This window comes from Onychostoma macrolepis, chromosome 03, assembly GCF_012432095.1.
Source record: "Onychostoma macrolepis isolate SWU-2019 chromosome 03, ASM1243209v1, whole genome shotgun sequence".
Lineage (NCBI taxonomy): Eukaryota > Metazoa > Chordata > Actinopteri > Cypriniformes > Cyprinidae > Onychostoma > Onychostoma macrolepis.
The window spans coordinates 53,652,360-53,679,022 of NC_081157.1; the positions used below are offsets into that span (position 1 = coordinate 53,652,360).

A 26,663-nucleotide genomic window follows, 5' to 3' on the forward strand; every position below is an offset into this window, starting at 1 on the left:
CATTTATCTGTGCTTGTGCATTTCAGGTTATATGAGCAGAAAGAACCACTGAGGGTGTGTTTTTTTTTTTTTTTTTTTTTAAGGAGAGAGTTTTAAGAATTTGCAATATGTGATGGAAATAATTTTTGTTACATTTAAAAAAAAAGAAAGAAAAAAAAAACATCACGCTCAACAACTTTTCTGCTGTCGTTCAAACATTTTTTGAAAAAAGGTTCTAATGCATTCTTGTGTGAAGAGCAGGTTACAGAAGATGTGATATCTGACGTGGAACAAGCAGAGAGTGTTGAGCCTTTAAAGTAAACCATTCTCTGTCCACACTGAGGACGCTTTGATGAAACGGAGAACTGATCCAAATCAGTGCTGGAAGAGCTGTAGCTACATTGTTCACTACATCTGAACCAATTTCAGACGGTTAAGATGATGCAAAAACAGGCAAACACAATAAAACACTACTTTGTTTTGTCAGTGTTTACCTGTACGTTAATGAAAGTGTTGATTGTCTCTGTTATATCATCCAAGTGGATGCTGCACACTGGTGGTGGTTGAGGAGAAACCCCCTCGTGATTGTAAAGCGCTTTGGGTGTACAGCAATACACAATAAAGCGCTATATAAATGCATCATTCATTCATTTCAGTATTCATTTACTCGTCATTATTTCTCTGTTACTGGCAGTGGCGGCGCCGGGACGGGGCTTGACGGGGCTATAGCCCCATCAGAAACTTGCTTAGCCCTGGCACAGCCCCACCAAGGATTTCCAAAAGATTTTCCTGTTTTTTAACTGTCACTCTCATTAACATTGAAAAATAAATATTAAAAACCTAAAAAAAAAAAAAAAGGTGCCTAATATGTGGCCTATAAACAATTAATAATATGAGGGAGGGGTCAAGCAACTCAAGCAAGCAACGGGCAAAGTTTGCGCAAGACGGTGAACGTCAATTCACTGTAGAGAAAGTGAAAATAAAAAAAACTGACGGTTAACGCTGCAGTAACGGCGCATATTCTCTCCGAGGCACCGAGAGACAAATCTAATTTAACATATGCTGATAACGGTATATAACTATGGAAGCAAATAAGAGACTAAACTATTTGAAATTTAACAGCCACTGAATACTTAGTTTTGAAATATTTTATTTTGAAAAACATTTATTTGAATTTATTTATTTATTTCCGTTTCATGGCCGTTCACTGCTTAGGAGTATTACCGCCACCTACTGTATACCTTGCGCACATGATCGTCGTGCTCGGCGCTCAACTGTTTTTCCTATCCTGGGTAGCCCGGATGTTACCATGTGAATATTTAACTTGAATTTTTCGATCTGAATTTGAGCAGTCAAATTAGACTGATGTTTTCTTTGAAAAATATTAACTTGAAATTTGAGATCTGAATTTGAGCAATCAAATTTGATCAACCTGAATCTATTTTATCTGAAATTCTGTAAGTTGATTTTTTTTTTTTAATCTGAATTAGTGAGCATTGAAAAATATTCATCGAAATTCAGGTTTTGAGAGGTAAATTCGAAACAAATAAATTCAGGTACATGGTTTCAAAAGTAAAATAATTTCAAAGGGGTGAATTCAGAGCAAATAAATTCAGATAAATGTTTTTCAAAATAAAATATTTCAAAACTAAGTATTCAGTGGCTGTTAAATTTCAAATAGTTATGTCTCTTATTTGCTTCCATATATAACTGTCTTAAATTATTCCCTTAATGTTTCTCTTGTGGCTCGTAAAGTGAAAAACATGAGAAGAAACGTATTTTGCGTTAAACAGGTTGTTTTTGAAAATCGGTGCATGAAATAAAGCTGCTCTGAATTTTCATTGATGCCTGCGGTGTTAATAATAATAATTATAGCCCTATAATTAATTGTATAAATTAATAGACCTGTTTAAAAAAAAAAAAAAAAAAAACTTTTTCAATGAGGATGCGGTGATGCGTGTCACGGATCAGTCAGGCCCTTCACCCCACCAATCACAGCGTTCCAGGTCACCCGAGTACTAATCACCTGCACCTGCACCAAATCACCTCAGTAATCAACCCGGCTACTTAAACCAGCACCACTCACACTACACCGTCCGATCTCGTTGATTGCTACGTGGACTCTCACCTCAAGAAATACTAAGATATCCTTACCTTCCTAAGACTTACCTTTCAAAGAGCCATTCCTGTTGTTCTCCATTTGCCTCTGTTGTTTTCCCTTCCAGATCCTTCGTCGGTGGTGTTAGTGTGAGTCTGTGTGGTTCCCTCGCCTCGCCTTCCAAAACCTGCTGAAACAAGAAACCAGTCACTCACGGATTGTCACTGCACCATTTTGAATACTCACCTTGCTTGGACTCACTTCAATAAACTCACGTTTGTTTATACTCACCTTTGTGTCCGGCTCTGACCATAACAGAAGATCGGACCAAACCGACGACATCACGATGAGCACTACGGACCCCTTTCAGGAGCTGGTGGATTCCATTAAAAAGGTACTGCTACAGCGACCCACACCACCAGCTCCACCATCACCACAACCACCTCCAACGATCACCAATCCTTCCTCACAGATCATACTCGCCAGTCCCATGGCCCGCCCAACACCCTTCTCTGGTTTGGCAGAGGAATGCGATGGCTTTCTAATGCAATGCACATTAACCATAAATCTTCACCCCCACGTCTTTACCACAGACCAAGCAAAGATCGCTTTCGTCGTGACATCCCTTACAGGACCTGCGCTGAAATGGGCGGAGTCCATCCTCAATCAAGCCGGCCCCGCGACACACAGCTTCGCCAACTTCACTCATCACTTCAAGGAAGTGTTCAGCAGTTCGCCAGGGGATTCCTCCGTGGGGGAGAAATTATATCATCTTCGTCAGGGTAATCAAACCATACATCAATATCCATTGCAATTCCGCACTCTCGCTGCAGCCAGTGGTTGGAACGAGCCATCCCTTATCACTGCCTTTCGACAGGGGCCCAAACCCCTATGATTACGGTTCCCATATGATTACAGTTACCGTCCTCCTCGACTCTGGCTCAGCGGGCAACTTCATCGCAGGGTACCTCCTCCGGCAGCTCCGACTCCCTACCTCTACCACGATGACCGCCTATGCAGTACAATCCATAACTGGAACACCCATCACAAGACGTTCCGTCCGCCGCAGTGCTGGGCCAATTCGGCTACAAATTGGGCAGTTACATCAAGAGGAGTTGCATCTGTTGGTTCTGGAGGGTTCCACGGTGGATATCATCTTGGGTCGTCCGTGGCTGGTGCAGCACAATCCCCATCTCTCCTGGCGGACAGGAGATGTCCTAAAGTGGGGTGAAAGATGTTTTCCTCAGTGCTTCCCCAATTTACCACAGCCCGTACGACGAACCCAGGAAGTGATACCGGTCCTCACCACCTCCATAGAAAGCCCTAAAGAAAAGTTATCCATCGAAATCCCTACCTGTTATTCCCACTTTAGCGACGTCTTCTGTCCAAAGAGGGCTGCCCAGCTACCACCTCACCGGCCATGGGACTGCGCGATCGATCTCATTCCGGGTGAGCCTGTACCTAGAGGGAGGATCTATCCCTTATCACCACCGGAGCAAAAGGCCATGGAGGAGTACATTGAGGAGGCTTTACAACAAGGTTACATCATTCCATCTACCTCCCCTGCTGCTTCCAGCTTCTTTTTTGTTGCCAAAAAGCATGGTGGCCTACCACCCTGCATCGACTACCGTAAGCTGAATGACATCACCATCAAGTACCGATATCCCCTTCCCCTTGTCCCAGCAGCTTTGGAACAACTCTGCGGCGCCACCATCTTCACCAAACTGGACCTCCGCAGCGCCTATAATCTCATCCGGATACGAGAGGGAGATGAGTGGAAGACTGCTTTCGTCACGCCTACCGGCCACTACGAATATAGGGTTATGCCGTATGGACTTGTCAACGCTCCCTCCTTATTCCAAGGATTCATCCATGAAGTGCTCCGGGAGTTCCTGCACAGATTTGTGATCGTATATATAGATGACATCCTCATCTACTCCCGGAGCCAGGCCGAACATCGCCATCACGTTGCGGAGGTCCTCCAACAGCTCAGAAAATTCCAACTATACCTCAAGGCAGAAAAGTGTTTATTCCACCAACCCTCCGTCCACTTCCTAGGATACATCATCGATCAGCGTGGCGTCTGCATGGACAAGGGGAAGGTGGAAGCAGTCACCTCCTGGCCCACACCATCCACTGTTAAAGAATTACAAAGATTTCTCGGATTCTCAAACTTCTACCAAGATTCATTGCCAACTACAGCACCGTCACCAGTCCCCTCACAGATCTGCTCAAAGGTTCACCAAAAACGCTCTCCTGGAACCCGCGAGCCCAAGACGCCTTCAACAAACTAAAACATGCCTTCACCAATGCACCTCTCCTCACTCACCCCGATCCGGAACTACCCTTTGTGGTAGAAGTGGATGCCTCCACCACGGGAGTGGGCGCCGTCCTATCTCAGCAGCAGGGGAAGCCTCCCAAACTCCATCCATGTGCCTATTTCTCCCGCAAACTAAGCCCGGCGGAAAGGAATTACGACATTGGCAACCGAGAACTCCTGGCCATCAAACTCGCCTTAGAGGAATGGAGGCACTGGTTGGAGGGGTCCAAACATCCATTCACCGTCCTAACAGATCACAAGAACCTACAATACCTCCGTGATGCAAAACGACTCAACCCCCGACAAGCCAGATGGGCCCTATTCTTTACCAGATTCCACTTCCAGATCACCTACCGACCCAGTACCAAGAACACCAAGGCAGACGCCCTCTCTCGTTTACACACCCCAGAAGATAACTATGAGGAACCTGAGACCATTCTCCCCACCAAACTCATCACCAATCCCATTCAATGGACCTCTCCACCAGCCGCATCTAATACACCTCCAGCCAATCCGCCGGGCTGTCCACAACACCTTCAGTATGTTCCTCGCCTTCAACGTAACCAACTCATTAAAACTACTCATACCTCCCTAGGTACAGGCCACCCAAGGGCCAACGCCACTCTCTCGCTGCTACGCAATTGCTTCTGGTGGCCCAACATGGCCAGGGATGTGAGAAGGTTTGTGCAAGGCTGCCCGGACTGTGCCATCTCCAAAAGCCCCCGTCATCTCCCTACCGGTAAACTCCATCCACTACCCATACCTCAACGCCCTTGGTCACACCTAGGAGTTGATTTCATAACTGACCTCCCCGAGTCGGACGGGAAGACCTGTGTCTTTGTCATAGTGGATCGATTCTCCAAATTCTGCCGACTACTCCCCCTAACTGGTCTCCCCACAGCACTTCAAACAGCCGAATTGCTCTTCAACCACGTCTTCCGCTATTATGGTCTCCCGGAGGACATAGTGTCAGACCGTGGACCCCAATTCGTTTCAAGAGTCTGGAAAGCATTCTTCTCTCTCCTAGGTGTGACCGTCAGCCTTTCCTCAGGATACCATCCACAGTCCAATGGGCAGACCGAGCGCAAGATCCAGGAAGTGGGGAGATTCCTGAGAACCTTCTGCCACGGCCACCAGAACTCCTGGAACCAGTTCCTAGGCTGGGCCGAGTACGCCCAAAACTTGTTACGCCAACACTCAACTGGACTCACTCCCTTCCAGTGCGTGCTCGGTTTCCAGCCTCCCTATTCCCTTGGTCAGGAGAACCATCTGGCGTCCCGCCGTCGACCACTGGTTCCGGGAGAGCGAGAGAGTCTGGGACGCCGCACACCATCAGCTCCAGCAGGCAGTGCGCAGGCAGCGAATGACAGCCGACATCAGAAGAAGTGACAATCCTGATTACCAACCCGGTCAAAAGTATGGTTATCCACCAAAGACATCAGACTGCGCCTGCCTTGCCGCAAATTGAGTCCCAGATTCGTTGGCCCTTCACTATCCTGGAACGCATAAACCCTGTCACCTATAAACTTCAGCTACCACCACAATACCGCATTCACCCGACATTTCACGTATCCCTACTTAAACCCTTCTCTCCTCCCATCTCCACAGGGCCTGACCAGAATGAGGAACCCCCTCTCCCGCTCATAATGGACGAAGGAACTGTCTACCGAGTCAAAGAGATTCTGGAATCGGCGTCGTGGTGGAAAACTCGAATATCTCGTGGACTGGGAAGGTTACGGCCCGGAGGAACGATCCTGGGTACCCAGAGACGATATCCTGGACCCTACACTCCTTCAAGAGTTCCATTTGACTCATCCCGATCGTCCAGCACCCCGAGGCAGGGGAAGACCACCGCGACGCCGAGGTCGACCCTCAGGAGCGGGCCGTGGAGAGGGGGGTACTGTCACGGATCAGTCAGGCCCTTCACCCCACCAATCACAGCGTTCCAGGTCACCCGAGTACTAATCACCCGCACCTGCACCAAATCACCTCAGTAATCAACCTGGCTACTTAAACCAGCACCACTCACACTACACCGTCCGATCTCGTTGATTGCTACGTGGACTCTCACCTCAAGAAATACTAAGATATCCTTACCTTCCTAAGACTTACCTTTCAAAGAGCCATTCCTGTTGTTTTCCATTTGCCTCTGTTGTTTTCCCCTTCCAGATCCTTCGTCGGTGGTGTTAGTGTGAGTCTGTGTGGTTCCCCTCGTCTCGTCTTCCAAAACCTGCTGAAACAAGAAACCAGTCACTCACGGATTGTCACTGCACCATTTTGAATACTCACCTTGCTTGGACTCACTTCAGTAAACTCACGTTTGTTTATACTCACCTTTGTGTCCGGCTCTGACCATAACAATGCGCTATGAAATTATTGTGGGGCAATAATTTCATGTAATTTAATAATAAAAGTAATCTAATAATAATAATATTAATAATAATAATAATAGGCCTAATAAGAAGAATGTAACAGGCCTACATTAATTGGAAATGCTAAATCCTCTTAATATTGCCACTTTTTATGCTTTTGACAATATCTCTGGCTATCTACACATGCATGATAATAAATGACTAGATATGTGTAAAATAAAAATAAAGATAACTTAAATAAATAAAATAAACAAAATGATGACAAAAAAACCCCAACTTTCTTTTCTATGTTCATTCATAAATTATATTACTTTGTAAGTGTCATATTTGGCAGTTGGCATTAGAAGTTATTACTAATAACAGTGGCAAGTTTAATACAGGAACACAGGAAAAAGTTAAATATGCCTTTTTTCGAAGCTGCTGTATATAAAAAACTGATAGCTAAAGTTAGGCGTTCATTACTTTCTCTTAATTTAATTAGTTTTTTAGCACCCCCTCTGAACTGTTAAGCCCCCCTTAGCACCCCCAACAAAACAATCCTGGAGCCGCCACTGGTTACTGGAACTCGAGTTGTAAGCTATGCTGCATTCAGTCAGTTAGAGGTCAAGGAAAGGCTGTTTCTCAATTCCAAGAACGCAAAGAATGAACTTTTCTCGTGGAGACCGGTCTTCCTTGAAAGAATGAACTCGGAAGGACGCGAGAACAGAATGCGTCTTTGTGAGAAATGAGATGTTCTGAGTTCTTGCTGCTCAACTGACAGTTCCAGCGAGACAGCAGCATGCAATACACTATAAATAACACATACCATCACAAACAAATGTCTTAACTCTTTAAAAACATTTATTTCTTATTATTATAGACAATATTTTCATATTATTTTATAGCTCTTTGTTTGCCACATGTATTTGTGAAAATAATTAGGACATATTCTATTGTATATATAAAAACTGATGCAAATTTTTTTTTTTTTTGTATGTATTTGTATACTCTTTTGATATATTTATATATGGAGCATTTTGAATGTATTGGGATATGCGTGTTTGGGAGAGATGTATTTTTTGTATTCTCGTGATTAAGTGCATTATGGTAATGGGCTACATGGTTTAATGAGTGCAGGTGTGTGCCTGGTAGCACATGGCACTGAGGAAAGGGTAATACCCGAAAACGTTTTGCACTTTGCACCTTTGCACTTTTTTGCACATTTTATGACCTCTGAGTAATAAATGTTAAGACTTGTTGGGCTATTTGGATGAGTGCGGCTCTTCTTGGTCTATTAATCTTGACATATTCTATGTTAAAATTCTTTTTAACATGCCAATGAAAAGTACGACAGGCTTTCTCCAGGTCTTATCACTTTCTTAAAATTATGCAAAACAAAAGGACATGTTTACTGTCACGAGCCGTCACACATTTGTGAGTTTGCAGCGTGAATTGAGAATGAGTGAGAACGAGAAGTTTAAAGCTTACAGGCTTAGTCCGCCTGTAGTCCGCCCACAGCATCTTCTGGGATTTCTAACGGTTTGATTCTCTCAAGTCTGCATTCGATGCATCCTTGGTATCAAGAACACATCCAGGCACTTTCATGCGTCCTCTGTACTTGCGTTCTTGAGCACTGGAATTGAACTTCAATGGTTAATGAACACGAGGACACAAGATCACTTAAGAACGCATATTGAGAAACGGCCAAAGTGTCAATGTCAAGGTTTTGTTGTCATATGATGTTGAATTATGATGATAGTGCTGTTTCTATATAACACTCTGTAACCCGGTGTAATAATTTAAAAGGTTTAAGTTTGTATATGTGTTTATTGTATTTGCCCATTAATATAGATGGTTGCGAATATGTTTGTTAAATTGATGGAGTATTTATTATTTTTATTATTTTTGTGTTTTGACATTTCTATTGTTAAACCAATCATGTTCACTTTTTCAAGTCGGGTGTCCAATCATTGCTATAGATTAAGGTGAAAGGGGCGGGAGGAAGGGAGGAAAAGGTTACAGAAGGAGGACGAGAGCACGAGGGAGAAGAGCGTGTGATCGTATGGAGTCAAACTGTTATACAAAAATATAGAGTACATAATGCTGTAATGATTTACAAGAGTTTCTGTAGTTAGTGTGTTGCCAAAACGAGAACAGAAACTTTTACTACAGAGACGGCTCGGATAGATTGTGTGTTTGGTGGGCGAGTCGTCAGTGTGAGAATTCGTGGCAGTTTCAGAGGAGGATGATTCCAGATAAACTTCTGAGCTAACAGGAATGCTTGGAATTTCTTTGGCCCTGAGGAAATCACGCGATCATGACTTTGATGGACAGGTGGGAGGGGAAACACATTCTTCTTACTGGAGAGTTAAAGGTGTTTTTCTATGTTTGTGTAACGTGTGCTGGCTGTATAATCAAGCGCATGACGGAGTATAATCCAAAAGGGAATTTTAATGATAAATCCACAGGAAACATCAGTACAAGCATATCTGAACACAAATAATAACAACAGGGGAGAACACAGGATTTAAATGCTAGAAAAGTAATCAGGGAGAACTGAAACACATGGAAATCTAAACCAAAACAAAACATAACCGTGACATTTTGCCCCCCTCTCGGAAAGGTGCATCCTCTCGCGGACAAACAGTCCAAAAGAGGAGGGAAGGTGGGGGTTCAGGAGGTGGGTGTGAGGCAGACAATGGGAAAGGGGAATAGTTCATAAGGCCAGGGCAGAGTAGATGGAGGGAGGAGCTAAGGAGGAGCCAGGTGGAGAACCAGAGGCCAGTTAGGATAGCGGCCCACAATGGAGTCGACGGCGGGAGGAGCCATGGTGAAAATGGGGGCAACGACACCAGGGAGCCTGACGGAGCCGCTGGAAGAGGAGCCCAAGATGGAGACGGAGAGCCGCAGAACCTGGGTGACACCAAGGATCCGGAGGGCCAAGGCGAAGCTGACAGCTCAGGTGACCGAGGCACAGGAGGGTATCTGGAAAACCGCGGCAGAGCCGGAGCGACAGAGGACCAAGGTGGAGCTGGAAGGAAGGAGGAGCCTGACAGAGTCAGAGAGACGGAGTGATGAGGTGAAGCCAGAAGAGTGGAGTTCTGAGGCGGCGCATGGTCGACAGCTGACCTAGGCAGAGCCGGAGGGACAAGGGAGCCCGGTGGAGCTGGTGGGATGACGGGGGAGCTAGGAGCCAAGGCGGAGCCGATGGTTTGAAGGATAACACGCGTAAATATCAGGTATGATTTACTTGTTGAACAGAATCTGTTGCAGGAATGACTCAAAGTCTGTTCACATCTCTGTGGTTAGATCAGTGTGCACAATAATGTGTCTTTGACCTTCATTATGAGAGAGATCCCAGTATGCTTTGTGTCCAAATTTTGATTTATTGCCCCTCATAAAGATAAGACCCCCCCACCCCTCCCACCCACCCAAACTGGACACCTGTTTTGTCCACCCCCACCCATCTAAATGAGCATCTGTTTTTACTGTCCAGTGATCCTAAGGTATTTATGAATGTTTTGGGAACCGTGTTTTTGTGTGTGGGCCATTGAAGACTGTTATGTGTTTAAACTTTTAAATTGTGAAACTGTGTTAAACGGGACAAAGGGAAGTTTTTATTAGAGTTTTTCACACACACATATCAACAAAAAACATCAAACATATGTGTAAAATGAGCAACGACTTGCTAGTGTTGTTGTAACGAACTCTAACTAGTTTAAAAACGTTTGAAGTTAAATAAAAAGAAGTAGAAGTGTACGTGTTTGTTTATTTAAAACAAACAAAGCATCGGACACCTTAGTTAAAACAATAGCATAACATTACAAAGTTAAATAATGTTGACTCATCTTACCCGTCTTCTAAAACAAAAAAAAAGCATCAGAAGCGAACGTTAAGGTACTTTACAACGTTCTATCATTACAGATTAAAAGGTAGCTTTTCTCACAAGTTACAGCAAATAGATCTGACTTATCTTACCCGTATTCTAAAACAAACAAAAAAGCATCTGAAGCGAGCGTTAAGTAAAAAGTCAAAATCTTGTTACAAAAATTAAACAAAAGAAAAGAGCAGCCCATCCGTCAGATAACCCCACACTAGCGTCAAAACTCAGAATGCGTTCGCCGGTGAATCAGACCACGCCTTCCGCCACCCACTAACAGCGTAAGGAGAGACCGATGCAAAGATTTAAAATAATTAAAGTAATGTTTTAACATTAGAACAAACGTTATTTTTAATAAATCTTTAGCATTTCTTAATTAATGAAACAATTCGGTACTCATCCTAAAGCTTTTCATTTTAAAATTAGGTTAGTCTAGTTTTTACCTTTTAAACAAACAGTAGGCCTACCTAACCCGCAGGGAAATGCTGCTTATTTTATTTTATTTACTTTAGTTTAGTTATTCGCACTTAATTTAGTAATTCCTTTATTTACTCTTCTATTTTTGTCAAGTTTAAGACTTCTGACGTGTTATATAACCCAGACTTTTTCACTTTTAAAATTTGGTTTTTATTTTTCTTATAAAATCGCCTCTAAGCCACAGGAAAAGGTTTTTGTCTTGTTTTATTTTATTTTAGTAGTATAATACATTTATTTACTCTTTGATTTTGTCAATCTTTAAACTTTCTAGCCTGCTATAACGGTTCAAACGCATACGCGCATGTGAGCGGAAACCGGAATGAAAGCAAATGTTTCGGACGTCTTTGGATTTTTAGCCATAATTAGGCGCCTAAACTTTTTACATTATCGCATCGAAATGTAAATACTTCGTCTCACGCAGGGGGCAGCGAAATGAGAACGACACTGTGTGTCTGGACGGATGATTAACAACGCGACCTTATCAGATCAAGAGAGTTCTGGAGACGCAACTCATTTGCAATCTAACAAGTTTTTGAGGGGGTCTGGAATCGTAAACTTTGGCGTAGCTGTTCATTTATCAAAGGATGCGTCCCTTTTGAAGTTTTTATATGATACATAGCTGGTTAAGTTAAAAGTTAGGTATAGTTTAGGAAGAAAATACTCAAACATAAACACAAACATACACACACTAAAACAAACCTATACAGTTAAACATTTAGACTTGTATGATGTTTCATACGAACCTTTTACAAACTTGTGAACTTTTAGAATCACACATGGGTATCTCTACAAGATGATGAAAAGCAGCATGATTAAACAACAATATAACTATTGTTTTAACAAATAAGTTAAGATTTGTAGTTTTTAGATCTTTCAAACCTAAATCATGATGCTCTAAAGCAAGGATTTGAAACAGTCAAATGAACTTTTATGCTCGCTTTGAAAGAGACAACAGAGAAACTGCCACCAAGCTCAATCCCTCAGCTGACCACCCACCAATCATACTCTCCTCCACAGATGTCTGCAAGGCACTGAGCCGGATCAGCGCGCACAAGGCTGTTGGACCAGACAACATCCCTGGTCGTGTTCTCAGGGCATGTGCGGAGCAGCTCGCTGGGGTTTTTACAGACATTTTCAATCTGTCTCTTGCCCAAGCAGCCGTACCAACATGCTTTAAAAGCACTTCCATTGTGCCAGTGCCAAAACACTCTAGTCCGAGGTGCCCTAATGACTACCGCCCTGTAGCACTCACACCCATCGTCATGAAGTGCTTTGAGCGGCTGGTCCTGGAACACCTAAAAGACTCTCTACCATCCACATTGGACTCACACCAGTTTGCCTACCGTAGCAATAGGAGCACAGAGGACGCAGTTTCCATGGCACTGCACTCTGTGCTCACTCACCTGGACAATAAGAACACTTATGCACGTATGCTGTTTGTTGACTTCAGCTCAGCATTCAACACTGTCATCCCAACCAAGTTAATAGCCAAACTTGGAGACCTGGGCATCAATACCTCAATGTGCAACTGGATTTTGGACTTCCTGACCAACAGACCCCAGAATGTTCGATCAGGATTCACCTGCTCCACATCCATCACACTTAACACTGGTGTACCACAGGGCTGTGTGCTAAGCCCGTTTCTCTACTCCTCTTCACCTCCGACTGCAAGCCTGTGTATGGATCTAATTCCATCGTCAAGTTTGCAGACGACACCACGGTGATTGGCCTCATCAGTAACAACGATGAGACTGCCTATAGGGAGGAGATCCAGCACCTGGCCACATGGTGCACTGAAAATAACCTGCTCCTCAACACCACCAAAACGAAGGAGCTCATCGTGGACTTCAGGAAGGAGTCAAGAGGCACACGACACCATCCACATCAATGGAATGGCTGTTGAGCGTGTCTCCAGTTTCAAGTTCCTGGGAATCCACATCACGGCGGACATGTTGTGGAAAACTAACACCTCCAGCCTGGTCAAGAAGGCTCACCAGCGCCTCTTCTTTCTGAGGACACTGAGGAAGAATCAGCTCTCCTCGGCTATCCTGGTGAACTTCTATCGCTGCGCAATAGAAAGCATCCTGACCAACTGTGTCACAGTATGGTATGGGAGCTGCTCTTTTGCGGAGCGCAAGGCACTGCAGCGGGTGGTGAAAACTGCCCAGCGCATCACAGGGACTCCACTACCTGCCATCGAACATATCCAGAGGAAACGCTGTCTGCATCGAGCTCGCAGCATCCTTAAGGACTCCTCTCACCCAGCCCACAGACTGTTTTCTCTCCTGCCCTCCGGCAGGCGTTTCAGGTGCCTCCGGACCAGGACCAGCAGATTAAAGAACAGTTTCTTCCCCAGAGCTGTCTCTTCACTGAACTCTAACCCCCGTTGATCCACTTCCTCACATATTATTAACTCTTCTCTCCTACCTCACATCTGCCTTATTTGCACCACTGAATGTAAATTTTATTACAGTAACAACTGTTTACTTTTGTATCTTGAACTACCATACCTAAATTGGACTATGCTCATTTGCACTGCCGACTGTTGTTTACATTATCAATGTTTACATTATCAATGTTTACATTAACATTTTGCACCGTACGTCTAATTGTAATATGCAATCACTTCCACTGCACTTTTACACCTTGTTTATAGTAATAGTCATCTGTATATATATTATATTGATAGTACATATCACCTGTAAATTCTGTTTATAGTAATAGCCATCTGTATATTTATTCACTATACATATTCACCTGTAAATTCTGTTTATATTAATAACCATCTTTCTATATATATTTATACATATATTCAGTACATATCCTTGTCCTGCACTTATTCAACCATTGTATATACTGCACTTGCTGCTATTGCACTTCTGGTTAGACCTAAACTGCATTTCGTTGCCCTGTACCTGTACTTGTGTAATGACAATAAAGTTGAATCTAAAAAAAAAAAAAAAAAAAAACCTGTGATGAATACAGAGATTTTCTTTATGAATTAGACTGAAAATTAGTTGTCATTAGGTAGTTTGCAACAAAAGTAATTCCTAAACAAGGCGGTGCAAATGTCTCACAGAATCTGTACCGTGGTTTCACCATCCTTATCTTATTTTCCCAACCTAATTGTAATTGTTAGGCCTTACGCTTTGTCTCGTTAGCTCCTCTTTGTTCGCATAAGTCAATATTTGTACGAATTTGGTTGATTTAATAAAATATTGCGTCTTCATTCGAGACATTTACGTTATATTATTATATCATCCTAGTTTATATCAGATATACAAGATCGTTTCTTATTAAATATTATTAAATTGATAACAACAAATAAAAAACTTGATATCTGTACCGCGTAAATAGTTACATTTAAATATTTTTAATAAATATTAAAATGTAGTCAGAGAACAGAATAACGAGTTAGCTGAGTCAACCTTTTATTTCAACAATATATTGATGAATATGCATTCATACGCTGAGTGAAGAAAATTATCAAATTTACAAACAAACGGTAGTAACGACATTAAACCGGTGGTCTAGCCAGAAAAGGAAATCTTTGCAGACAAACATGTTTTGCTCAAATATAAAATCGACCAGCGATGCAACAATTTCGCACGTCATAGAATCACAATTTTTTACAGCCAACAACACGCATAGATCTGTCACGGACGTACACAGACAGATAACCTCGTTAATGTCCGTCTCATCATCGCATTCAGACATCACATCCAAAATTTTTCTGGTAATTAGACAGACCGGCTCCCTGCCGGTGAGAAACATGCTAGTCAAATCAGGCCATGGATATTTCAGGCTTCTTACAATTTTCATTTCGTTCTTGAGGTTTGTTTCGCGTTTGGTATCTTCCGTACAATCGTGATTTGGATCGCACTCCGCCGCGATGATCTTACGCATCAGGTCGATCATTTGTCCTCTGTAATGTAGTTTAAGCGTGGGGTCTCGACGTCTTTTACAAAACACGTTTTCCCGTGCATCGCAGTCGCAGTCCAGTTGCTCATCCGCAGCATAGCCAGAACTCCGGTCACGATCCATTAGCTTTTGCGCGGCATCAGACGACTTTTTCAGAATTCAATTCTTTCCAAGAGATACATTTTGTCCCCTAGCCGATATAGAGCTTTGTCGCCGTTTCCTAGAATCTTGATTGACTGTTTTAATCCATGACGGCACTGTGGAATTTCGCTTTCAGTTTCAATTTCCGGTTCATGGTTCAGATCCGCCGAAGCGTTATTAGTAGAAAAATTGCAGAGCGAGTCGGGCTCAGGCGATTTGGTTTCTTGAAGCTGATTCTGTCGATCCATGTAGATAACGTTTGACAAGATCTTACAGTAGCTCTCCGTCTGCACTTTCAAACCTGGTAGCGAAGCCGTAACTGAGTTTATCAGGGTCGGTCGTCGTTGGTTTTAGCATTCGGACCCACCCTCAACTTGTTGCGTGGTACACAGGGGCGGGGTTGTCATCAGGAAAGCCATAAACGCCGGTCGCGCCTAAGATACTTTTTTGTTTGTTGTTATCAATTTAATAATATTTAATAAGAAACGATCTTGTATATCTGATATAAACTAGGATGATATAATAATATAACGTAAATGTCTCGAATGAAGACGCAATATTTTATTAAATCAACCAAATTCGTAGAAATATTGACTTATGCGAACAAAGAGGAGCTAACGAGACAAAGCGTAAGGCCTAACAATTACAATTAGGTTGGGAAAATAAGATAAGGATGGTGAAACCGCTGTACACAAAGTCATGGAAACTTCTTTGAAGCGGTTCCGGCTTCAAAGCGTAACGCTATGAAAAACTTTGCGGTTTATATCTCACAAAGGTGTGAGGAGGCCTAGAACAGTAGCACCGATAAACATGTAGGTAGATGAAAAATGTTAAATAGAACGCAACTCTGATGTGTCTTATCTCAGTAATAAACAGTTGCATTTGCTAACTATTGGAATTTACGACATGTTAAAATGTGTCGGTATAATGCAGATGAGGTCAAAAACTGCTTGAAGCGGGTGTTTAACAAGTTTGAAATGTTTTAATGTTCCTGTTTAAGAGTTTTATATTCAGCATACCGTAAATAAGCGGTTAAATGAGCACGTAGTATTGTTTCAGTTAATTCCATAACAGTACGTACTTCAGCGGTTCTTTGTACGATTTCATAATAAAAGCATCTAAATTGTTAACAGACTATTATCTTTTATATTAAAGCTTAATAAAACCGTTAAGTAACACGCAGTTGTGTAAGACACGAACCAAAACATTACTTTATTATGTTATCGGTCCTTTTACACATATTTTGCGTGCTATCGATTTTAAGAGTGTATGGTTTATCGTTCATGCAGATTATGTTTTAAAGTTGTTAAGCCAAATCGATGAGTTTATAAGACCGGTTTATTCTTTCTACACACTTATACTTCAGACGTGTAGAACATATCAGCGTTTACGTGTAGGCTACTCAATATTGGTCGGTCTGACTCGTATCCGACATGAAGGATCGGTGAATGAAATCATGACCACAAACAGGTTAAATGAACAAAAGACGCCTTCACGCTGTTAACTTTATTTGAATGTTTCACTGATATAAAACGACCCCGAGTTGTTAGAAAAGAAGTGTATACTAACATAACTGCGAGATGACGTAAGGATCCGATGAATCGGTTCGTTGAACCGAACTGTGGGAAAGAATCGATTCGCGGAAATGAATCGGCTTATTCGCGACACTAACAGAGCTCACAAAAAGGGGTTTGTAACATCGCAACACAGAACTTAATATTCTTCACAAAAAGTGTGGACGTGTGTCTTTTTATATAGGTTATCTGAGCGTGCGAATAATTAGAAGTCCGACGATTTAGAGATCTGTCGCGTATGACCATTTTTGGTATCCCTGACAGCCATGTTTGTAGTCTGAGGTGTATTCTGGGTATTGTAGTTCGTTGGCCTGAAAGACCGCGACATTTGAATGAGGTATTAGTTACACGTGTTCAATTTAACATCTTTGTAAAAACAAAAATAATTGTTAAAACGTATTTAGCCTAAACAAATATATGTATATAAAAAGAATACGATATACTTATGGTAAAACAGACTTGACGTGTATATGTTGAAATGGTGCACCCGTTGTTGTGTTATTTCGTGAAATAGCTTTAGGATTCGGTTGTGTGTTCTTGAAATCAAATCTTAAGAAAAAGTCAGTCAGTCCTGCAGGTGTCTGAATACCCGTCGGTATTCATTGTGAAATTATGAACCCATCATGAGCACCATTCTGGAGAACGTGTGTTGTGTTAGATTGTTTGCTTCGCGACCCTCCCCCAAGTTCGTTGTGTTCGCTACCTCTGCATGTCTTCGTCTAATTGAACGTGACCGGCATTTTTAACACCCGTTAGCTCACGTCTATATTTTCTAGTTTCATCATAAACTAGGTAAGCAGGGACTTGTAATGTCGTAGAACATCTGATAAGTTGTTCGTCCAGAGTTTTATCTTACTGCGGTGTTATAATATAAATTTTCCAGTTTTAAGTTGTCTAACAAGAGTCTCACTGTGTGTGCGAAAGTAAAATACCTCGGACATTTTATCACTGAACGCGTGACAGATGCTGAGGATATCGAAAGGCTACGCCGTATGATGTATATGGCGAATATACTTTACGTAAGTTTAGTTTCTGTTCAGATGAGGTAAAGGTGTCACTTTTCAAAGCATACCGTACAAAACTTTATACTCATTTTGCGGTGTAACTACAGAGCATCTAGTTTACAGAAGCCACAAGTAGCTTATAATGATGCAAGGAGAATCTTACTACGGAGGCCTAGATGTCATAGTGCAAGTGAAATGTTTGTGAGTGCGAGAGTAATCACTTTTAAAACACTGTTACGAAATCTTATGTATAGTTTTACCTGTCGGCTTAATGCTTCTAAAAATGAGATTATTGTGGGTTTATCAAATATAGGGGTTAGTACTACACGGTATCAGTCAAAGCTGTGGAGACACCGGTATTGCTGTATTTTGTAACTCTTTATGTCTGTGATAGATGCTATGGGTTGTATATGCTGTCTTTTTTAAATCTGGACCTTGAGTTTGTAATAAAGTTTGATTGATTGATTGAATACATTTGCTGCAATGGTTGTACTTGTTGTTAGAATGCTTCAAATTGGACCCAGGCTTGTTTTATGATTGTACCTTGTTTGTCAAACTAGTCTTAAGTGATATTGTTTGCATTTTAAACAGGTTAAACAGGTTAATGTCCTCTTTCAGCATCTATAGTTGTAATAATGCAAAACATAACTCTATTATAGGGTTTATAGATGATAAAACAAAACTTAAGTATGTTGTTGGGAGTTTGTGGGAAAGCCATGTGCGTGCGTGAGAGAGTTTGAAAGAAAAATGCTTTAGGTTAAAGTTAAGATTTTACTACACACTATAAACATTCTAACTTAGAAACACAACACTATTTAAAATTTGTTATTACCAACAAACCGGTTGTTCTTTTTTATTGATTAATATGATAGAATGATGCTGAATTTACAAGGATGCGCATTTATACAATAATGTTTCATGTACTCACTGGTTACTGTATACATATTCAAGAGAAATGCATAACCTCAGTTGTTTTAATCAATCTAAAGTTTTTAGTCTGTCATTATAATATCTTATTATAATAAGAAAAGTCTTTCATACATTCTATTTTCATCACAAACCGTAAGACACATCAGTTTGGGTGATAAGATGGAGTTATCAAATATTTGATTGTTGCTTATATCTATTATTTGATCAAATCTTAATAAAATAAAACATTATAGTGTGAAAAATAATACCGTTTTTAAAGTGAGAAAGAAAGTCTAATCTGTTGTAAAGATGAGACATTTGTTGCACCTTGTTTAAGACACTCTTTTGTTGTAAACAACCTTACAACAGCTAATTTTAGTCTATTTTAGATCTAATTCATAAAGAAAAACCTCTGTAAGCGCATTGCATTCATCAGAGGATCATTTGACAACTTCGGATCATGGTTTTAGGTGTGAAAGATCTAAATCTACAAAACCTTAACTTATTTGTTAAAACAAAAGTTACATCATTGTTTAATCATACTGTTTTCCATCATCTTGTAGAGATACCCTGTGTGATGCTAAAAGTTTTTATTTGTAAAAGTCTATTTATACGACATCGTAAAAGTTGAAATGTTTAACTGCAGGGGTTGTTTTAGTGTGTGTGTGTGTTTGTTTTTCATGTGAGTGTTTGTGGTTTATTAAACTATTTTTAACAGTAATATTGAACTTTGCACATGTTTTACACATACTTAACATCTTAACACAATTGTATCAGTAAGATATTTGTCACAAACCGTCAGACACATCAGGCGGGGTTGATAAATTGGATTTATCGTATATTTGTATTATTTCCTCTGTCAGTTATTTGATCAATTCTTAGTAAAATAAACCTATATAGACCAGTTGTTTTTATTTTAATAAAACAAAACATTATACTGTGAAAAAAATGCTGCATTTAAACCACGGTTAATAATACCATTTTTAAAGTGAGAAAGTCTAATCTGCTGTAAAGATTCTGTGAGACATTTGCACCGCCTTGTTTAGGAATTACTTTTGTTGCAAACTACCTAATGACAACTAATTTTCAGTCTAATTCATAAAGAAAATCTCTGTATTCATCACAGGCTCATTTGACTGTTTCAAATCCTTGCTTTAGAGCATCATGATTTAGGTTTGAAAGATCTAAAAACTACAAATCTTAACTTATTTGTTAAAACAATAGTTATATTGTTGTTTAATCATGCTGCTTTTCATCATCTTGTAGAGATACCCAGTGTGAAGTTTTTTATTTGTAAAAGGTTTGTATGAGACATCATACAAGTGTAAATGTTTAACTGTATAGGTTTGTTTTAGTGTGTGTATGTTTGTGTTTATGTTTGAGTATTTTCTTCCTAAACTATACCTAACTTTTAACTTAACCAGCTATGTATCATATAAAAACTTCAAAAGGGGACGCATCCTTTGATAAATGAACATCAACTGTATCATTAAGATATTTGTCACAAACCGTCAGACACATCAGGCAGGGTTGATAAGTTGGACTTATCGTTTATTTGAATTATGTCCTCTGTCAATTATTTGATCAGTTCTTAGTAAAATAAACCTATATAGACCAGTCGTTTTTATTTTAATAAAAATAAAACATTATACTTTGAAAATAAACATGCCGCATTTAAACAGCACGGTAAATAATACAATTTTAAAGTGAGAAAGAAAGATTCTGTGAGGCATTTGTAGTACCTTGTTTAGGAATTACTTTTGTTGCGAACAACCTATGACAATTCATTTTCAGTCTAATTCATGAAGAAATTCTCTGTATTCATCACAGGATCGTTTGACTGCTTCTAATCCTTGCTTTAGAGGTTCATGTTTTAGGTTTGAGAGATATAAAAACTACAAATCTTAACTTATTTGTTAAAACAATAGTTATATTGTTGTTTAATCATGCTGCTTTTCATCATCTTGTAGAGATACCCATGTGTGATTCTAAAAGTTCACAAGTTTGTAAAAGGTTCGTATGAAACATCATACAAGTCTAAATGTTTAACTGTATAGGTTTGTTTTAGTGTGTGTATGTTTGTGTTTATGTTTGAGTATTTTCTTCCTAAACTATACCTAACTTTTAACTTAACCAGCTATGTATCATATAAAAACTTCAAAAGGGGACGCATCCTTTGATAAATGAACAGCTACGCCAAAGTTTACGATTCCAGACCCCCTCAAAAACTCGTTAGATTGCAAATGAGTTGCGTCTCCAGAACTCTCTTGATCTGATACGGTCGCGTTGTTAATCATCCGTCCAGACACACATATGGAATGCCAATCCTGCCATAATTAGAAATAAATAAATGAATAAATAAATGTACAAAGAAATGTAAAAAGCAAAAATAAATAAATAAATATATAAATAAATGTACAAAGAAAAGTAAAAAGCAAAAATAAATGATTATTTATAATTGTATTTCCTTATGTATTTTTCATTTTTTTCCACATTTATTTATTCATTTATTTATTTATTTATACATTTATTTATTTCCACTTTTACTTATTTTCACATTTATGTATTTATTTACGTATTTATTTCTTTATTTCTTTATTTTCACATTTATATATTTCCACATTTATTTATTTATACATTTATTTATTTTCACATTTATTTATTTATACATTTCTTTGTCCGTAGGGTAATGAGGAGGCGTGTTTTACGTCAGGAAAAGCAATCGAGCCAGAGTAGTCGAGGTGTAAGCTTGAGGCCACAGTGACACCTTGTGGTGCCCAAACGAAGTACAAGAAGTGTAGCCTGTTGATAGTGTGAGATGAATGACTTAGATGGGCGATATGACCAAAATCTTATATCAGCGTTATTATTTCAGTTTCACGTGGGGGTTGTTTCGCTGGGAAGCCTGCTATCTGTGATCGCGTGCATTTGCTGAAGCTCATGAAGCATGCAGTCGCTCTCTTATGCGCTGTTTTTAGGTTTCACTTTCAAAGCATACAAGGCATGTTTCCAATATTCGAATAGAAGGAGGTTACTGTAGAAGATCGGTCGCCTCGCCTCTTCCCGTGTGGACAGTCACCGCATCAACTGATTATAATGGGTTCTCTTGGTGTAGACACGGCTTTAGATACGGATTAATCACAGGTCTTAGGCTGGAAATATCCAGAATTAGGTCAAACAAGAGGTGTCCACGGAACGGAGCTAGTGAAACACACACGACATGCACTGAACATACAAGCATCATGCTCATCCAAACAGCGCCTGTCGTGTACCCTCAGCTTTTTGAGCTAACTGCATTTTTTTAATGTAACCAAAAACCAAAAACAACATTGACAGCATCAGAAACAAACCTGTAAACTGATGTCCAGGGGCATTTAAAAAAAATATTAATATAATTCCAATCCACAGCTGAACCGCGGCAGTAGTGGTGTTTTTGTAATCAGCGAAACCTATTTGAAGGAATCAGTTGAATGGATTGAACTCACTCGTTAAAACAGTGACTTGGCGCCACCTAGTGTCTGTTTTAGTTTCATATTAAACGTATCATTTAATTGATTGACATATTGACATATTTCTGCCTTCAAAATTTAAAACATTAATTTCATAACATTTTATGCATTTGTAGGCTTATTGCAGTGTAAATGCATTCAGTAATGATGTCTCTGATGGCTTTTGTTGACACTGATTGGATTTTTACTAGTAACAGTCCTTTATTATTTGAACTGAGTTTATTGATTGGAATTATATTAATATTTTTTTTAAATGCCCCTGGACATCAGTTTACAGGTTTGTTTCTGATGCTGTCAATGTTGTTTTTGCTTTTTTACATTTCTTTGTACATTTCTTTATTCATTTATTTATTTCTAATTATGGCAGGTTTGGCATTCCATACACACAGTGTCGTTCTCATTTCGCTGCCCCCTGCGTAAGACGAAGTATTTACATTTCGTGCGATAATGTAAAAAGTTCCGGTTTCCGCTCACATGCGCGCGTATGCGTTTGAACCGTTATAGCAGGCTAGAAAGTTTAAAGATTGACAAAAATCAAAGAGTAAATAAATGTATTATACTACTAAAATAAAATAAAACAAGACAAAAAACCTTTTCCTGTGGCTTAGAGGCGATTTTTATAAGAAAAAATAAAAACCAAATTTTTAAAAGTGAAAAAAGTCTGGGTTATATAACACGTCAGAAGTCTTAAACTTGACAAAAATAGAAGAGTAAATAAAGGAATTACTAAATTAAGTGCGAATAACTAAACTAAAGTAAATAAAATAAAATAAGCAGCATTTCCCTGCGGGTTAGGTAGGCCTACTGTTTGTTTAAAAGGTAAAAACTAGACTAACCTAATTTTAAAATGAAAAGCTTTAGGATGAGTACCGAATTGTTTCATTAATTAAGAAATGCTAAAGATTTATTAAAAATAACGTTTGTTCTAATGTTAAAACATTACTTTAATTCTTTTAAATCTTTGCATCGGTCTCTCCTTACGCTGTTAGTGGGTGGCGGAAGGCATGGTCTGGATTCACCGGCGTAAACGCATTCTGAGTTTTGACGCGCTAGTGTGGGGTTATCTGACGGATGGGCTGCTCTTTTTCTTTTGTTTAATTTTTGTAACAAGATTTTGACTTTTTACTTAACGTTCGCTTCAGATGCTTTTTTGTTTGTTTTAGAATACGGGTAAGATAAGTCAGATCTATTTGCTGTAACTTGTGAGAAAAGCTACCTTTTAATCTGTAATGATAGAACGTTGTAAAGTACCTTAACGTTCGCTTCTGATGCTTTTTTTTTGTTTTAGAAGACGGGTAAGATGAGTCAACATTATTTAACTTTGTAATGTTATGCTATTGTTTTAACTAAGGTGTCCGATGCTTTGTTTGTTTTAAATAAACAAACACGTACACTTCTACTTCTTTTTATTTAACTTAAAACGTTTTTAAACTAGTTAGAGTTCGTTACAACAACACTAGCAAGTCGTTGCTCATTTTACACATATGTTTGATGTTTTTTGTTGATATGTGTGTGTGAAAAACTCTAATAAAAACCTCCCTTTGTCCCGTTTAACACAGTTTCACAATTTAAAAGTTTAAACACATAACAGTCTTCAATGGCCCACACACAAAAACACGGTTCCCAAAACATTCATAAATACCTTAGGATCACTGGACAGTAAAAACAGATGCTCATTTAGATGGGTGGGGGTGGACAAAACAGGTGTCCAGTTTGGGTGGGTGGGAGGGGTGGGGGATCTTATCTTTATGAGGGGCAATAAATCAAAATTTGGACACAAAGCATACTGGGATCTCTCTATTATGTATGTTTTGATTATACTGTGTTGTAAATAAAATACAAATAATTTAAAAAAAAACTTTTTTTCAATCTCCTCACATTCTCTCTTACCTGCCTCAGAGTCACAGTCACAGTCACAGTCACACTGATGGGGCCATTAGGGGAGGGCCCTTTGTCTCTCAGGTGAGACTCACTTAATATTCATGGCCATTGCCACTCCCTCGCATATAGACCCTCGATCACAAAACATGTCTTGAAAATTTTAAATCATGTAATGTTAATTCCTAATTCATCTGATATGCGATTCCCTGATCAATCCTCTAGCAGACACGTGAGGAAGAGGTTGGATAAAATAGAAGTTGATTTTGATGATTTTTTAGTTCAAGGAATACAAAGAGACTGGAGTAGGGAGGTCAAGAAACAGGAGAAGAAGGAACGCCGCAGAAGGGCCCAAGAGAGAGCGAGAGGACCAGAAGATCATCTTCAAAATGAAAGCAATATTGAAACTGATGAGAAAACAGGAAATGACGAATAAGAGAATAATGAAACTGATGAGAGAGATGATTAAATTATGTGATTTTTCAGCTGAACTGCAAAAGTTAACAAATGAATTGGAGACAGTGAAACTTGAAACTTCTGTTATAAAAATATGAGTGTTGAAAGCTGTGTATAAATATATCCTATGTTGAAACCATAGATGATGATAACTGTGTATGTCTTACGGTTATATAGTTGCTGTGCTTATTTAGTAACTTAACGGTTAAAAGCAAGAGGATGCATCTTGCAATGGTATGCGAGATGGAACTTCTAGCTAACCGTGGCATAAAATGCTCATAACACCTGCTAGAGGTGTTATATTGTGGTTTAGGTATATAGGCTTATGTATGGCTTATGTTATAGAAAGGTGTCACAATTTTTCCTATAGTTTAAAATAGAACCAGACACCTGCGCTATCTAAAAGATATAGTGATAGTTCCTTTTGAACTTTTGACATTGCTTTGTGCAGACTCTGACTTAAAAGGTCATGTTTCCTGCCTGAGATGGAGGAGGCAGTTACAAGTAGTAAAGGAGAGAACTATATAAATGCTGGTTAGACTTTTGGTCGAGGCCGACATTTCGTGGTGAAGACTACTCACTGTTATTTTGTTATTATTTGCTTATGAGTTATTTGGTTTTTAATAAAACGAAACCAATGCTTTGGTGATTCATTAACCGTTTTAAACAAGTCTCTGAGTGATTAATTAATAATAATAACTTGTTATCTGAACCTGAATATAACCTAAACGAGCTCCAAGAGGTACGGATTTGACTGAGCTAGGACGGTCACCGGCGGGGAAGCATCCAGAATCATTATCAGCATCCATCCAGATAAGAGGTAAATATGCATTCGCTATTTATGAGGTACTTATGGATGACGTAGGTGTGAATTATTAATTTTTGGATCTTCTAACCGGTATAGAAGCACAACAATCAATATATTGTTTTCTGTGAATGAGTAAGCAGAATGATTTTCACATAATTTTGAAGTAAATATTCTAGCCTACAAGACTGATTACTCAAAAGTCTTATTCAGGACTATTTAGTGTGGGTTACTTACTAACTTACTAACCACGCTAGGGATGTTCATTTTAACCGTTTAACCGTTAACCGACCGTTAAGAATTTTGACCGATTAATACAATCAGTTAAACGGTTTAAAGTCACTTATTTAATTTATTTTTTTCAGTAATTTATCAAGTTATTTTAAAAGGTTTAATGCATGGTTAAAATAAGCTACCCATATAAAAAAAAAAAAAAAAAAAAAAACGTTTTTTAGAGCGAGAGAAAAAAAAAACAGTCGCATTTTATTATTTCATTCAGAAATAGGCCGACGCGAATTACAAATATTATAATAAACACTGTAAACATAGCTATGATATTTTAGTTCCCCTCACTCCACAACAGATCCTTTCAATTAACAGTAGGCTATTTAGAAAAGAACAAGAATTACAAATGTAAGAAGCTATAGCGACAAACCAAAACGAATTAAGGCTAAAACGAAACTGAAACCAATGTTGGGTCTCTCGTTCGACACAAAATCAAATGTTTCCATATTCGCGATGTATTTGAATACCAAAATATTATTTACCTTTTATGTAGCTAGGACTACTTCACTCGCGTTCCAATATCCGCGTAAAACAAAATGTTTTGCATAACTTCACGGCGGTACGGTGATCACGCTTAACGGCACAGATTTTACTACATATTTAAACTGAGCAGGGTTTTTTTTTTTTTCTTCATATGTTTGACTGATTGTTTTTTTTATAATGATAATGAACAGGCTGCATTGTCAAAGTAGAATGCTAAACTGTGTGCGTCGCTGGAGATATGTTGATTTTTTGTTTTTTTCCTTCTAACAGTGGAAGCACTCCTTTTAGTCATGAAGATAATCGGAATTGTAAAAGGTTAGGGTTGTTTGCTGCTTTTTGCGCATGTAAAATTAATCCCCGGAAAAGAAATGTTAGTATTTTTAACGGGTCACAGACACTTATTCTTTCTAATTGAATTTTAGTTCTAATTTAAAATAATCTTGTCGGTTAACGGTTAATAATCGGTTAACAAACGTCGGTTGTCGGTTAGGAAAAATAACCGAAATGAACATCCCTAAACCACGCATAATATTTTTTTTTCTAAAAAATGCAAACATGTATCATATTAACAATATTAACAACTTATTTACTCA

The 26,663-nt window shown here is 39.3% G+C and overlaps 1 protein-coding gene across 1 annotated transcript in view; it reads left to right on the top strand.

The window, feature by feature from the left end:
• The window catches only part of LOC131535838 (zinc finger protein 658B-like), a 175,230-nt gene that overhangs the window by 75,949 nt on the left and 72,618 nt on the right, over positions 1–26,663 (top strand). The window lies entirely within an intron of this gene.